The sequence below is a fragment of the Heptranchias perlo genome, chromosome 6, assembly GCF_035084215.1.
Source record: "Heptranchias perlo isolate sHepPer1 chromosome 6, sHepPer1.hap1, whole genome shotgun sequence".
Taxonomy (NCBI): Eukaryota; Metazoa; Chordata; class Chondrichthyes; order Hexanchiformes; family Hexanchidae; genus Heptranchias; species Heptranchias perlo.
This window is the reverse complement of record NC_090330.1, coordinates 8,575,951-8,592,006: the sequence shown is the minus strand read 5'-3', so window position 1 is coordinate 8,592,006 and position 16,056 is coordinate 8,575,951. Positions and strand designations below refer to the sequence as shown.

Sequence of the window (16,056 nt, the reverse complement as noted above, 5' to 3'; positions counted from 1 at the left end):
TCCTTCAATGCACCGACCAACAAAATGCAACTTTACAGAGGTATTTTCAAAGCACAAATATCTATGGTTTTGAAATTACACTGTGAAGTATCTTGAGACATTTTCTTACATTAAAAGAACAATTTTCCGGGTGGGATGCTCACCTGACAAGAGTGCACATCAGAAATTTAGGTATGCATTACCTATAATTTTTCGACCATTTGTTCAATCTGTGTCTTTTTTGAGAAGATTGATGGGATCTTCCTGACCATTCCTCTCTATTCACGAGTTCTGAGGATGAAGATCACAGAAGGCATATCAGACAGTTGTGTTTGCACCTTTTGGTTCTCGTCTTTGTGTCACGACCAAGGGTTTTCTCAATTTGTTCTCAGCATCTGGATGACACTGGCAAGGCTGCACTTATTGCCCGCCCTGAGAAAGTGGTGGCAGTGGGCCTTCTCCTTGAACTGGTATGGTAGCGATTGTACTACTGAGTGTGTTTGTTAAAAGAGTCAACCCTGTAGTGTAGGCCAGACTGGGAATGGCCGTCACATTTAATTCCCTGAAGGACGTTAGTGAACCAGTTCGGTTTTTACAAACATGCACTGGCTTTTGTAGTCAATTTCTATAGCGCCAGTCGAAGTTGAACTCATGGCTTCTTGGCTTTTTTTTGGTCCAGTACCATAACCGCATTGTACCATAATGTCTACAAGCCCAGATGATCACACGTCAGAAGAAAACTGCTTGCAGAGATTAGGGGAGGAATTTTAACCCCTTCCCCCCGCGGCAGGCAGGAGAGGGTCGGGGTGGGGGGTTAAATCAGTGAATTTGTGAAACCCAACCCCAACCGCCTGTGAACGCACCTGCTTCCGTTCTAACCGTGGTGAGTTTGGGGGCGTCCGAGTAACCCGCTCTGGAGAGGCAGGTCCTTCATTATAATTTGTAAATGAGGTTTCGCTCCTGATATTTTGGCAGCCATTTAAATCTAACGCTGGCCAGCCGGGTTTCCCCGGGCTTGGGAAACCTGGCAGCTAAAGGAAGGAGGGAGCAGCCAGATCCAGCAGGTAAGTGTTTTTTAGAGCAATGCTTGTAGGCCAGGAGGAGCAGGAGGGCTAGCCCCCAGCCCCTCAAGAAAATCTTCTACCGTGATCGGCTGACTCCCCTCCCTCCAAACCTGTGACCTCTCCCGGTCCCCCCCTCCCTCCCGATTGCCGGTCCTAACCCCCCCCCTCCACCCCATCATACTTAAATGAGCAGTGGTCCTGCCATCACTGCACAGGCCAATGGAGATAGAGTTTGGATGTCACACATTTGACCGATTTTCCCCTCCCTCCCACCACGCTTCTCCTGACTCATACAAGTGTACAGTTACTTCTCTAATTGGCCACTGTTGAGGTGTGAACCAAAACATTGAATGTTACTGTGAGCCTAAACAACCATGGGGTGCATCACAGTTGAGCCTGATCCCATCCTCATCTGGCATGCGCCAGCATGCGCGCGCGCACACACACACACACACACACACACTCTTGTGGGCACGCACACATTTGTCCGCGTGCACGCACACTTATCCATCCGCACACACACACTCTACACATTTGTGCGCGTGCACACACACACACACACACACACACTCTTGTGCGTACGCACACATTTGTCCGCGCACACACACACAAACTTGTGCACACACACACACACACACACACACACACATGCACAGGGTTTCCAGCAGGGCTTTGTGAACAGCGATCAGGAGCAGTAGCGCTGGGTGGATCTGTTCCTTTCCCTAGTCCAGGGTTGCTGACTCCAGAAGCTGCTCCGGCAGAGATCAACAATGTGGTCGCCTGGGGATCAAACCTTCTGGTCCGTATAGCTTTGTATTACACAGGTCAATACCTTTAAGCACTAAGCCATCGGTGGACCTGTCAGTTTTTTAGATTAGACAGCCATCAATAGACAGTGCAACTCAAAATTTCATAGTCACTCACTGGATGGCTGGGAGAATGGATTTCCAGCTCATATAATTTAATGTTAGTAAATGGCGAGTCTGTAATTTCTTACCACAGCTTTTCCAGTAAAACTGAAGCTTAATTACCAAACACTCAATAAAAAAAAGAGAGATCTGCAAATTCTACAAAGACCATGTTACACAAAGGGTTATAAATTTACTGACGGAAAAGAAATAAAACATAATGGGGACGCGATAAAGTCCTTTCATTTTTTTCTGAGTAAGAAATTTTATACGTTATGTTTGAATTATAGATTACAGCTCCAAATGTTATATTATTAAGTCTCTGCTATGTATGTTCATCAGGTACTTTGAATCATGTAACATCAACCAGCCTGTCTGCCTGCTAGAGCTTTTGCAATGCAGATTCGAGGTGTGGGAATACATCTACAAAATCCCAGAGGTTACAGTGCATCTGTTTTCCTTGTCTCCGTGGAGGTTCTCAACTTGTTTAAAGTTGAAGATGATTATGTCAATATGCAAGGTTCTTAAGGGGACTGAGTGAATGGTTCAGTAGGTTAGTATATTGGGCTTTCACCTCCGTGACTTGGGTTTCAATAAATATCTCCTCTCTCTCTCTGTAATGGTGCCGTGCATAATAAGGTTAAGGAAAGATCAGGTTCCACGCTGCAATATCGTATGTTGTGGAGTGAATGTTATCATTTAATGTTCCTGGCACAGATCTTTGTGCAATGGAGGGGCACATCAAGAATTCGGAAATGGTCAGATTTACGGGCCGCATAATTTTGAAGACCATTTGGTTTCCACAGTTGACTGTTGGACTATAACCTGGTGTTGTAAGATTCCTTACATTTGTCCACCCCAGTCCATCACCGGCATCTCCACATCATGACATTTTCTTTGTCCCGGTTACATAGGAGCTACTGTGTTCCACGTAGTATTTGGTCAGCTCTTTAATACATGTTCCTATACCCTTTAATGCCATTCCTAAGTAGTTGTTTATCCAGTTTATTTTTGTTAGGTAAGGGTGTTAAGGGATATGGAATCAAGGTGGGTAAATTAAGTTGTGATCTAATTTTTTTTTTATTCGTTCATGGGATGTGGGCGGCGCTGGCGAGGCCAGCATTTATTGCCCATCCCTAATTGCCCTTGAGAAGGTGGTGGTGAGCCGCCTTCTTGAACCGCTACAGTCCGTGTGGTGAAGGTTCTCCCACAGTGCTGTTAGAAAGGGAGTTACAGGATTTTGACCCAGCGACGATGAAGGAACGGCCGATATATTTCCAAGTCGGGATGGTGTGTGACTTGGAGGGGAACGTGCAGGTGGTGTTGTTCCCATGTGCCTGCTGCTCTTGTCCTTCTAGGTGGTAGGGGTCAGGGGTTTGGGAGGTGCTGTCGAAGAAGCCTTGGCGAGTTGCTGCAGTGCATCCTGTGGATGGTACAATTGAATGGCGGAATAGGCTTGAGGGGTTGAATGGCTTCTTCCTGTCCCTACGTTCCTAATAATTAATTACCAGCATTATATGCTTTGCTGGAGTCTGTTTCATGTATCACCGATTCGATGAAGAGGGGGTAATTTGTTCCAATCTCTAGTCTTGTTTCTAGCTTGATTTGCCCTTCAAATCTGCACCCAGTCTTCTCAGAATATTGTTCTGTTACATGGTCACAATTTGTCTGCTTACCTCTAAAACATTTTAAGGACCTGGATGAAGACTTATCTCAAGTTCATTTCTGGAACTCATCTCCTTTATGCGTGCCAACTTGGCTCAGTTGGTAGCACTATGCCCTCTGGGTCAGCACGTTATGTATTTGGCTCGAAGAGATGGGTTTTGAAAGGAGGAGAGGTGGAAAGGTAAAGGTTTAAGCAGGGTATCACAGAGTGTAGGACTCAGGCAGCTAAAGGCCCTGACACCAATGGTAAGGCAAAGGGAGGGGGGATGGACAAGTGGTCAGAGTCAGAGGAACTGACGTAGTGCCTTTAATGTAGTAAAATGTTCCAAGGCAGTTCACAGGAGTGTAATCAGATTGCAAAGATTTTCGAGCCGAAGAAGGAGATATTAGGACAGGTGACCAAACTCTTGAACAAAGAGCTAGATTTTAAGGAGCGTCTTAAAGGAAGGGAGGGAGGTGGAGAGGCGGAGAAGTTTAGGGAGGGAATTCCAATGCTTAGGGCCTTGCCAGCTGAAGGCACAGTCACCAATGGTGGGGTGAAGGAAATCGGGGATGCAGAAGAGGCCATAGTTGGAGGAACGCAGAGATCTCGGAGGAATGTAAGGCTGGAGGAGGTTACAGAGATAGGGAGGAGAATTTTAAATTTGAGGCGTTGGTGGATTGGGAGCCAATCTAGATCAGCGAGCACAGGAGTGAAGGGTGAATGGGACTTGGTACAAGTTAGGATATAAGCAACAGAGTTTTGGATGAGCTCAAGTTTATGGAGGGTGGCAGTTGGGAGGCCGGCCAGGAGAGCATTTGAATCATCAATTCTGGAGGTAACAAAAGCATGGATGAGGCTTTCAGCAGCAGGTGGGCTGAGGCAATGGTGAAGATGGACAATGTTACAGAGGTGGAAGTAGACAGTCTTAGTGATGGAAAGGATATGGAGTCAGAACTCAGCTCAGGGTCAAATAGGATGGCAAGGTTGTAAATAGTTTGTTTCAGCTTTGAGACAGTGGCCAGGGAGTTGTTTTTTATTCGTTCATGGGATGTGGGCGTCGTTGGCGAGGCCAGCATTTATTGCCCATCCCTAATTGCCCTTGAGAAGGTGGTGGTGAGCCGCCTTCTTGAACCGCTGCAGTCCGTGTGGTGAAGGTTCTCCCACAGTGCTGTTAGGAAGGGAGTTCCAGGATTTTGACCCAGCGACGATGAAGGAACGGCAATATATGGGATGGAATCGATGACTAGGGAACAGAGTTTGTGGCGGGAACCACAAACATTGGCTTCAGTCTTCCCAATGTTTAATTGGAGGAAATTTCTGCTCATCTAGTACTGGATGTCTAGTATAAGGCTGGAGGAGGTTGCAGAGGTAAGGTGCGGCATTACAATGGATGGATTTGTGGATGAGTGGGAGTGGGGAGCCAATGTAGACCAGTAAGGATAGGGGTGATGTGATGAGATAGTGGGACTTAGTATGGGGCAGAATACTATAGCAGAGATTTTGACAATGCAGTGAGATAAAAGTTAGTTCTATAGTGAATTCACCCTGTAGGAAAAATAATTCCAGTTCATCATTTTGATAGATAAATGATGTCAGATCCTATAACTTATCAAGTCCATTAAATCCCTACTAGAATTCCCTTATGTTTGAAAGGCACTCAAATAAAAACTAATAATACCTACTCTACTGGTGTTGTTCTGCTTCACTTAGTCACAGCTGAAGCTCTTGTCGGAACAATGTATTGTCCAACCCATTGCAATAATTACAGCGTTTGCCTTTACCCTCTATTCTTCTAAATGAGAGAAGCACCAAAGTCTAATATCTGAAATGCTATGGAGGGCTAGTCACCCAATATTTTCACTTAATATAGACCAGAGAAATTGCCATTTAAAAATGACATTTAGACTCAGTTAAAATAGGCTGATAATAATCTAGTTTAATGAGTAAGTCAGGCAGGTCCACAGCTGGTTGAGGTTTGCAAAGGCTTATCTTCGCAAACTTTCAGCAAGACGAGATAATCTCAGATAATTCTTCATACCCCTTCCAGTCTTGCGCTTTGCTGCTGCATCCCTTTAAAGAGCAAGTAGGCTTATGGCCTTGGTTTGTCTTCAGCAAAGAGAGATTTTCTGCACCTCTATGGCTCCAACTTTTTGAGGTAACATTGCTTAGAACTCAAGAGGTGCAAAATGGAACTGGCAGCTCCCTTGATCTGAAGGCCAGCTGGAATGGAGATCCAAACAGTCGGCCAACAGTTTGCCAACTGACCCAGCTCCTCAAATTGACGCTGGGACTCTGCAGTTTGCTGATCTCCATGAGTTTGTGATAATGAAGCTTGATTGTAAATTTCAGGCCTTTTAATTAATTCCTATTGACAGCATCAACTGGTAGTCACTTGCGATTGGGAAATGACTTATTAGGCTATTTATCATTGTTCTGTAACTGTGATGAATCTTTCAATTTACTTCAATTTTCCACCATGTACATAGAATTAAAGAAAGGGTAAAGCACGAAGGAGGCCATTCGGCCAATCAAGTCCGCGCTGGCTTTGTGCAAGACCAATCCAGCTAGTCCCACTTCCCTGTAGCCCTGCAAATTTTTTTCCTTTCAAGTTCCCTTTTGAAGGCCATAATTGAATCTGCCTCCATCACCCCCTCGGGCAGTGCATTCCAGATCCTAACCACTCGCTGTGTAAAAAAGTTTTTCCTCATGTCACCTTTGGTTCTTTTGCCAATCACATTAAATATATGCCCTCAGGGTCTTGACCCTTCCGCCAATGGGAACAGTTTCTCTCTATCTACTCTGTCAAGACCCTTCATGATTTTGAATACCTCTATCAAATCTCCTCGCAACCATCTCTGTTCCAAGGAGAACAACCCCAGCTTCTGCAGTCTATCCACGTAACTAAAGTCCCTCATCCCTGGAATCATTCTAGTAAATCTCTTCTGCACCCTCTCTAAGGCCTTCGCATCTTTCCTAAAGTGCAGTGCCCAGAACTGGACACAATGCTCCAGTTGTGGCCGAACCAGTGTTTTATAAAGGTTCATCATGACTTCCATACTTTTGTACTCTATGCCTCTATTTATAAAGCCCAGAAATCCGTATGCTTTTTTAACCGCTTTCTCAACCTGCCCTGCCACCTTCAATAATTAGTGTACATATACCCCCAGATCTCTCTGTTTCTGTACTCCTTTTAGAATTGTGCCCTTTAGCTTATGTTGCTTCTCTTAATTTTTCCTACCAAAATGCATCACCTCACATTTTTCTGTGTTAAGTTTCATCTGTCACGTGTCCGCCCATGCCACCAGCCTGTCTATATCCTCTTGAAGTCTATCACTATCCTCCTCACAGTTCACTACCCTTCCGAGTTTTGTGTCATCTGCAAATTCTGAAATTGTGCTCTGTACACCTAAGTCCAAATCATTAATATATATCAAGAAAAGCAGTGGTCCCAGCACCGGCCCCTGGGGAACACCACTGTACACCTCCCTCCAGTCGGATAAACAACCGTTCACCACTACTCTCTGTTTCCTGTCACTTAGCCAATTCTATATCCATGTTGCTACTGCCCCCTTTATTCCATGGGCTGCAATCTTGATGACAAGCCTACCATGCGGCACTTTATCAATTGTCTTTTGAAAGTCCATATGCACCACATCAACTGCATTGCCTTCATCTACCCACCCTGTTACCTCATCAAAAAAACTGTATCAGGATAGTTAAACGTGATTTGCCTTTAACAAATTCGTGCTGGCTTTCCCTGATCAATCCACACTCGTCCAAGTGACTGTTAATTCTGTCCTGGGTTATCGTTTCTAAAAGTTTCCCCACCACCGAGGTTAAACTGACTGGCCTATAGTTGCTGGATTTATCTTTACACCCTTTTTTGAACAAGGGTGTAACATTTGCAATTTTCCAGTCCTCTGGCACTAAGGATCTAAGGATGTTTGGAAGATTATGACCAGTACCTCCGCAATTTCCACCTTCACTCTCCTCAGCATTCTAGGATGCATCCCATCCGGACCGGGTGACTTATCTACTTTAGCATAGCTAGCCTTTCTCGTACCTCTTCATCAATTTTTAGTCCATCCAGTATCTCAACTAAATCTTCCTTTCCTGAGGCTCTGGCAGCATCTCCTTCCTTGGTGAAGGCAGATGTAAAGTACTCATTTAGTACCTTGGCCATGCCCTCTGCCTCCATGAGTAGAGCTCGTTTATGGTCCCTAATCGGCCCCACCCCTCCTCTTACTACCCGTTTACTGTTTACATACCTGTAGAAGACTTCTGGATTCCCTTTTATGTTGGCCCCCAGTCTATTCTCATACTCTCTCTTTGCCCCTCTTATTTCCTTTTTCACTTCCCCTCTAAACTTTCTATATTCTGCCTGGCTCTCACTTGCGTTATCAATCTGACATTTGTCTTACACCCCTTTTTTCTGCTTCAATCTTATTCTGTATCTGTTTTGTCATCCATGGAGCTCTGGCTTTAGTTGCCCTACCTATGTGCCTCGTGGGAATGTACCTAGACTGTACCCGAACCATCTCCTCTTTAACAGCCGCCCACTGTTCAATTACAGTTCTGCCTGCCAATCTTTGATTCCAATTTACCCAGGCCAGATCTGTTCTCATCCCACTAAAATTGGCCCCCCTCCAATTGAGTATTTTTACTTTAGAGTGGTCCGTGTCCTTTTCCATAGCTATTCTAAACCTTATGATACTATCATCGCTGCTCCCTCAATGCTCCCCCACTGACACTTGCTCCACTTGGCCCGTCTCATTCCATAGAACCATGTCCAGCAATGCCTCCTTCCTCATTGGGCCGGAAACGTACTGGTCAAGAAAGTTGTCCTGAACACACTTAAAAAATTCCTCTCCCTCTTTGCCCCTTATATTATTATTATTATCCCAGTCTATATTAGGATAGTTGAAGTCCCCCGTTATCACTACTCTGTGGTTCTTGCACTTCTCTGTAATTTCCCTGCAAATTTGCTCCTCTATTTCCATCCCACTAGTTGGTGGCCTATAGAATACACCCAAATAGTGTAATGGCACCTTAATTGTTTCTTAACTCTAACCAAATAGATTCTGTCCTTGACTCCTCCAGGACATCCTCTCTTTCCAGCACTGCAATATTCTCCTTAATCAATCAGTGATGGTAACAAGATGAATTCTATGGGTCAATAGGGCTACTCTATGGTCATGAGTCAATAGTATTCATTACCTTCCATTGATGTTATTTGGTACGTACCAGTGATGATGCAGAAGGAATTCTATGGTAAAGGAGGAACTCTAGGGGTCAGTAAGTATCAGTGATGGTATAGGAGGAACTGTATGAATCAGTAATCCCCATCAAAGTGGCTGTTCTCACCACATACTTTTGCGCATTGTCCATTGCTGACCTGAAGCCTAAAAACAGTTGTCTTGAAGTGGCAACAGCAACCTTTTAAGAACTGTTGCTTTCTGGATATCCTTGATCTTGACAATGGACCAGAATATGCCGGAAAAATAACGGCGAGGTTAATGTGCTCGGCGTTATTAGTGCGTTAAAAAAACCCAGCAACTTGTGGTGAGGAAGAGATACAGTGTGAGCTGCAAATCGCCACAAATTGCTGGACCATTTATGCCGCTCAGTCGTCAGGCTCCCTTACCGTACAAATTAAACTCGCCGCAGAAAGCTAGGGCAGCTGTTTCGCGGCATAAGGATCCTGTTAACACGGTGGATTTGTGATCCTGACATGTCACTCAACTTCGGAGGCTCAGAAAGGAAACAATTGAAACTGTGGAGTCTCACTCCTGCAGGCAGTAAATTGTTTCTAGAGGTTTTTAAAATTTAAATTCTATTTTAATTACTTTTCCTTTCTGTCTCTTTTTTCTCTCTCTCTTAATCCAATCTTTCTTTCCCTCTCTATTTCTCTTTCTTTATCAAACTTGACTCTAATTCACCCTCTTTCCTGCTCCACCCTTTGCTCTGTTTCTTTCTCCTTAAATTTAACCGGTTAAGGAGATAGACGGTTGGTCCCTTCGTTCACCAAGGTCCCAGATGCCTCATTGACCGTTATCAATTCGCACATCCAGCAATTTGTGGTGCAAAAATAATTGGAGTTGAAGGGTGAGGAAAAAAAATCCAACTCATGGTGCACAACATGAGATGCCTTGCTCCAGGAAGTTCTGGGCCAATGATATCATTGTCTACGCACAATATTCTGGATTATCGTGCAATGCTTTGATCCTGCATGTTTCTTATAGAAGTAAAGGGAATTAGGGGTTACGGGGAGCGGGCAGGAAATTGGACACAAATTTAGATTTGAGGTTAGGATCAGATCAGCCATGATCTTATTGAATGGCGGAGCAGGCTCGAGGGGCCGATTGGCCTACTCCTGCTCCTATTTCTTATGTTCTTATGTTCTTAACCAGGGTTGCTGAATTGGCTGTATCATTATGTTTGTGCTATTTTTAAAATAATTATTGCAATCTCTTGCATGTAGTTAGTCACGTTACTTATCTTGTTAAAGTTACCTTCGATAACTTTAACAGGAAAGTATAAGTGCGGGCTGCGGGCTACATGCGTGACATTTCATATGAGTGGGGGTAAGGAAGGACATGTATTGGAGAGCAATCCAGAGGCCATGAGTTCAAATGCCACTACTTAAGTTCAATAAATCTGGTAGTTTGTCAGCTATTACCAGAAAAAAAATTACCATGGGAGCGGCTGGATTGTCATAAAAACCAATTGGATCATTAATGTCCTTCAGGGAAGGGGAACCTGCTGCTTGTAACTGGCCTACATGTGACTCCAGTCCCACACTATATGGTTGATTCGTAATGCTGTCAGGGCAATTAGGAACATAGTAATGGGAGTAGGACATTCAACCCCTTGAGCCTGTTCCTCCATTCAATTAGATCACGGCTGATCTGAACCTCAACTCCATATACCCACCTTTGATCCACATCCTTTGATACCCTTGCCTAATAAAAATCTGTCGATCTCAGTCATGGAAAGTTAAATTGTCCCGGCATCCACAGCCTTTTGGTGGAGAGAATTCCAAATTTCCACTCCCTTTTGTGTGAAAAAGTGCTTCCTGATTTAATGGCCTAGCTCTAATTTTAAGATTGTGTCCTTTTGTTCTAGATTCATCCATCAGAGGAAATAGCTTCCCTGTAACTACCCTATTGGATCTTTTTATCATTTTAAACACCTCAATTGGATCACCCCTCAGCCTCCTAGACTCAAGGGAAAACAACCCAAGTTTAAGGGACCTTTCCTCATAAGTTAACCCTTTCAGCCCTGGTATCATTCTGGTGAATCTGCTTTGATATATCCTTCCAGAGGTGCGGTGCCCGAAACTGATCACAATACTCCAGATGGGGTCCGATCAAGGCTCTGTACAATTGTGGCATCATTCCCTCCCCTTTGGGGAACACTTTAGCAGTCAAGGACATTCAGCCACCGATCTTCGGGTGAGCGTTCTCCAAGGCGGCCTTCGAGACACATGACAACGCAAAATCGTCGAGCAGAAATTGATAGCCAAGTTCCGCACCCATGAGGACGGCCTCAACCGGGATCTTGGGTTCATGTCACGTTACACGTAACCCCACCAGCAGGAAAAAAAAGTTAGCTGTTTTTAATACAACTGGACATTCTCTCTCTCTCTCTGCCTTTCAGGTCTCTTTCTCTCTCTGGCTTTGTAATCTGACCCATTGTGTATTCAGTATACTGGGATGTACTGTTTTCCGTGGCTAACCTGTCTGAACACCAACAACACCTTTGATTGGTGTGATGGTGTCCCAGCCTAATATAAGATATGCGATTTGAGAACCTTTCACTCACTCACCTGATGAAGGAGATAATCTCCGAAAGCTTGTGATTTTCAAATAAAACTGTTGGACTATAACCTGGTGTTGTAAGATTCCTTACATTTGTAATATAACTTCCTTGAGATAGAGATGGGTAACAAATACTCCAAAGAACAAATTTTAAAAAATCTATCTTGATAGAATGTTTGATGATGGATGGGGGTGAAAGATAACAATAAAAGTAATCTCTAATCATTTATACTATTCCGAGCTCCTGGCCAAGATTAGCCCTCACTTAACTGGCCATTTTTGAAATTGCTGCTTGTGCGAAAAACTTCAAAAAGTAATTCATTGGCTGTGAATTCATTGGCTTTGGGGTGTCCTGGTGATGTGAAAGGCACTATATAAACACAAGTTCTTTCTTTTGTCTCCATGATAAATTCTGTTCTCTGTTATTCCCCAAACCCTTTATTCTGCATTATCCCGTTGGAGAGACAGCATTTGGTTTACACTTGTTACCAAACAGCTGGGCTGTCCAAGTCTTTGAAGGTGGCAGGACAAGTTGATAAGGCTGTTAACAAAGCAGACAGGATCTTTGGCTTCAATAGGGGCATGGAGTACTAAAGCAAGAAAGTTACACCAAACCTTTATAAATCACTGGTGAGGCCTCAGCCGGAGTATTGTGTCCAACTCTGGGCACCACACTTTAGGAAGGATGTCAAGGCCATGGAGAGGGTGCAAAGGGGATTTACTAGAATGATACCAGGGATGAGGGACTTCAGATATGTGGAGAGGATAGAGAGGCCGGGATTGTTCTCCTTAGAGCAGAGAAGGTTAAGGGGAGATTTAATAGAGGTGTTCAAAATTATGAAGGGTTTTAATAGAGTAAATAAGGGGGAAACTGTTTCCACTGGCAGGAGGGTCGATAACTAGAGGACAGAGATTGGCAGAAGAACCAGAGGGCTGAATGGTCTCCTTCTGTGCTGTATGATTCTATGATTCTAAGCCACAGAGGAAAATTGCTTGGAAATTAAAAATGACTATGAAAAAGAGTTTGAAACTTAACTTGCAATCGTCACAACCTTAGGATGAAATTCTTCTTATTGGTAATTTTGGAGTAAAATAAATGCGAGTACAATCCTGCCAATTTTGTTTTTTGCTTAAAATTATCAACTGGATAATGTCAAATTAAAAACACTAAAGCTGATTAGCTGAAAAGAAATCATGTGCTAGAAAGTAGATTTTGCTCTTCCCTGTTAAAAGAGTCAGCCAGATTTTGAGTCAGTGCTATCAACAACAACAACTTGCATTTATATAGCGCCTTTAATGTAGTAAAACATCCCAGGTTGCTTCACAGGAGCGATTTTCAAACAAAATTTGACACTGAGCCATATAAGGAGATATTAGAACAGGTGTCCAAAAGCTTGGTCAAAGAGTTAGGTTTTAAGGAGCGTCTTAAAGGAGGAGAGAGAGGTAGAGAGACGGAGATGTTTAGGGAGGGAATTCCAGAGCTTAGGGCCTAGGCAGCTGAAGCCACGGCCATCAATAGTGGAGCGATTAAAATCGGGGAGGCGCAAGAGGCAAGAATCAGAGGAGCACAGAGATCTCGGAGGGTTGTAGGACTGGAGGAGGTTACAGAGATAGGGAGGGGCGAGGCCATTTAGGGATTTGAAAACAAGGATGAGAATTTTAAGGATGAGGCATTCCCAGACCTGGAGCCAATGTAGGTCAGTGAGCACAGGGTTGATGGGTGAACGGGACTTGGTACGAGTTAGGATACGGGCAGCAGAGCTTTGGATGAGCTCAAGTTTATGGAGGGTGGAAGATGGGATGCCGGCCAGGAGAGCATTGGAATAGTCAAGTCTAGTGGTAACTAAGGCATGGATGAGGGTTTCAACAGCAGATAAGCTGAGGCAGGGACGGAGACGGGCGATGTTACGGAGGTGGAAGTAGGCGGTCTTGGTAATTGAGCGGATATGTGGTCAGAAGCTCATCTCAGGGTCAAATAGGATGCCAAGGCTGCGAACGGTATCGATAGGCATTGTCCGTATGCATTGCAGAACAGAGACTATTGCCCATTTCCGTGATCACTGGAATATGAGAAAGTATTCTATTATATGTATTTCAGAATTTAGCCCAAGGGTGAAATAAATCAGATACAGTCAGACTGCAGTTTATAGGCTGTAGGTTGTAAAATATTACCTTTCAGATTTACATTAGCGGCCATAAATATACAATAATGGCCCGGAATTTGCTCTTAAAATAACGGTGAGCCGAGCAAGGCTCATCGTTGTTTCAGTGCAAATTACATCGGAACTTCCGGCGACTGCACCTACGCAGTTAAACCCGGAAATCTGGAAGTTGCTCTACCAGATGCCCTGCTCGTCTGAAAGCTGTGGGGGAAGGTCAGCTCGCCGGCTGGATCCCCGGTGAAATGATTGGACCTGTGCGAAGTTGCTCTCCTGCCCAGCTGGAAACAAACTAATCTACACAGAAAAAAGGTAGGTTTGGTTTTCTGGGTCTAAACTAACTTTTAATGGCGTGGTAAGTATTAATGATTGGCAAACAACCTCACTGGCACTGAAAATTAACTTAAAAAAATTATGGAGTCTCATTTCTTCTGGTTTTAATTGTTGTTGGACATTTAAAAAAAATAAACTTTAATTCTTTTACATTTTCTTTATGCTTCTTTTATCTCTGTCTTTTAATTCCATTTATCTTATCCTCTCTTTAGTTCGCTTTCTCTAACTGATTTTACATTGAATTTACTGTTCTAGGTTAAACTTCTTGGTTCTGTGTCTGCGCTGCTCATTAACGATTCTTCAATCTGATTAGTTAAGGGGATACACAGTTCCTTGTCCTGCTCACACAGCTCACAGATGCCCGGGAGAGGACCCTGCACTTTTTTCGGTTCCCCATTTCAGGAAATTGGCACCCAAAAGCCCGTGGATAGTTTGTGGGTCAGTTTTAATCTAACGAGCTGCGGGTGGCCGTTCGTTCACCGCTCAGCGCAAAATACGGGCCAATATCTTCAAACCAAAGGCTTTCTTGCATTCCTATTCCAGCAAAGATTGTCATTGCAACAGACCTCAAACCTATCCTTTAACAATATGATTTACACATGGTTCTGAAATACAGCATTATATCAGCGGTCAACCTGCTTTCTACCTATCCATTTGCCTCTTCAACCCATTTATATACTATTGGTTTCAACAGCCCTCCCTGGTAACTTGCTCCACAAGTCTATTACCCTTTTTTGGTAAGGTTCAGTTCGATTCCCTATTCTTACTCCTAACATCCTATTTCTAAACTTGCGTCTCTTGGTTTTTGAACACTTCACCCTTGTCTGAACTGGCTTTCTTAATCTATCCACCTCTCTCTGTCTATCTCTATACCTGGCTACCACAGTACCCTTATATTCAAAGGGGATCCTGAGAAGAATGTTAATAATAAGGATTTTTTTTGGAGTTGAATTTCCCTTTATCCTGTTTTTCTGGGGTTTCTGCGGACTTCCGCCAAAGTTATGGTGAACGATCGGGAGAAGCACTACGGAAAATCAGCACCAATACTGTTCAGAGGATCCAGAGGCAAAACCCAGCTTAATTGTGGGTCTCAGGGATCTATGTTATGAGCAAAGATCATGGAATGAGATCTTGTTCTGTTTGGAAAAGAGGAGACTTTGAAGTGATGAAAATTAAATAATAATTGCATTATATTAGTATCTCATGATATTGTCAAACCATTACAAATCACTTTATACAATGAATTCCAATGAGGGCAATGAATCCTCAATTCTGCCCCTCCAGTGTAGCACAGACAGCAATGAGATGAAAGACCAGTTAATCATTATTATTGGTTGAGGAAGGAATGTTACTCGTGAGATCTTTAACAACCAGCCAATAAAACATTTCATCCCAGGGCTGACACATTGTAATGAAAGTGGAGTTTCTGCCTTCGAGAAATAATCGGGATTAAAATGGGAGCCGTTTTTCCTTCACAAATTTCAAAATGGAAAGCAGAGTCACGGAGTGAAGGGGGTGGGGGGGCAGTGGGGAGTTAGATTTTCTACTTGCTGTCTGGACGTAAAACTGACGTTATGGATGAGCCGCCCACTATGGAAACCACTTGATTTTCATTTCCATTGAGTTACATCGAAACCACAGCACAGAAACAGGCCATTCGGCCCAACTGGTCTATGCCAGCATTTATGCTCCACACGAGACTCCTCCCTCCCTACTTCATCTAACCCTATCAGCATGCCCTTCTATTCCTTTCTACCTAATCTGCTTATCTAGCTTCCCCTTAAATTTATCTATGCTATTTCCCTCAACTACTCCTTGTGGTAGCACGTTCTACATACTTACCACTCTTTGGGTAAAGAAGTTTCTCCTGAATTCTCTATTGGATTTATTAGCGACTATTTTAAATTTATGGCCTCTAGTTTTGAACTCCTCGACAGGTGAAAATATTTTCTCCACGTCTAACCTATCATTATCTTAAAGACCTCTATCAGGTCACCCCTCAGCCTTCTCCTTTCTAGAGAAAAGATCCCCGGCCTGTTTAGTCTTTCCTGATAAGGATATCCTCTCAGTTCTGATATCATCCTTGTGAATCTTTTTTGCACCTTCTCCAGTGCCTCTATGTCCTTTTTATAATATGGAGACCAG

At 43.6% G+C, this 16,056-nt stretch overlaps 1 long non-coding RNA gene across 2 annotated transcripts in view; it reads left to right on the top strand.

Moving 5' to 3' along the window:
- The window catches only part of LOC137322444 (uncharacterized), a 103,815-nt gene extending 92,339 nt beyond the window's left edge, over window positions 1–11,476 (top strand). The window contains exon 3 of one of the 2 annotated variants that reach the window (XR_010963125.1): window positions 10,725–11,476. This is a non-coding gene — a long non-coding RNA (uncharacterized lncRNA). Of the gene's footprint in view, window positions 1–2,293; window positions 2,341–10,724 lie in introns of those variants that run through there. The other variant, XR_010963124.1, reaches the window with a different exon arrangement.
- Window positions 11,477–16,056: the final 4,580 nt, after the last annotated feature.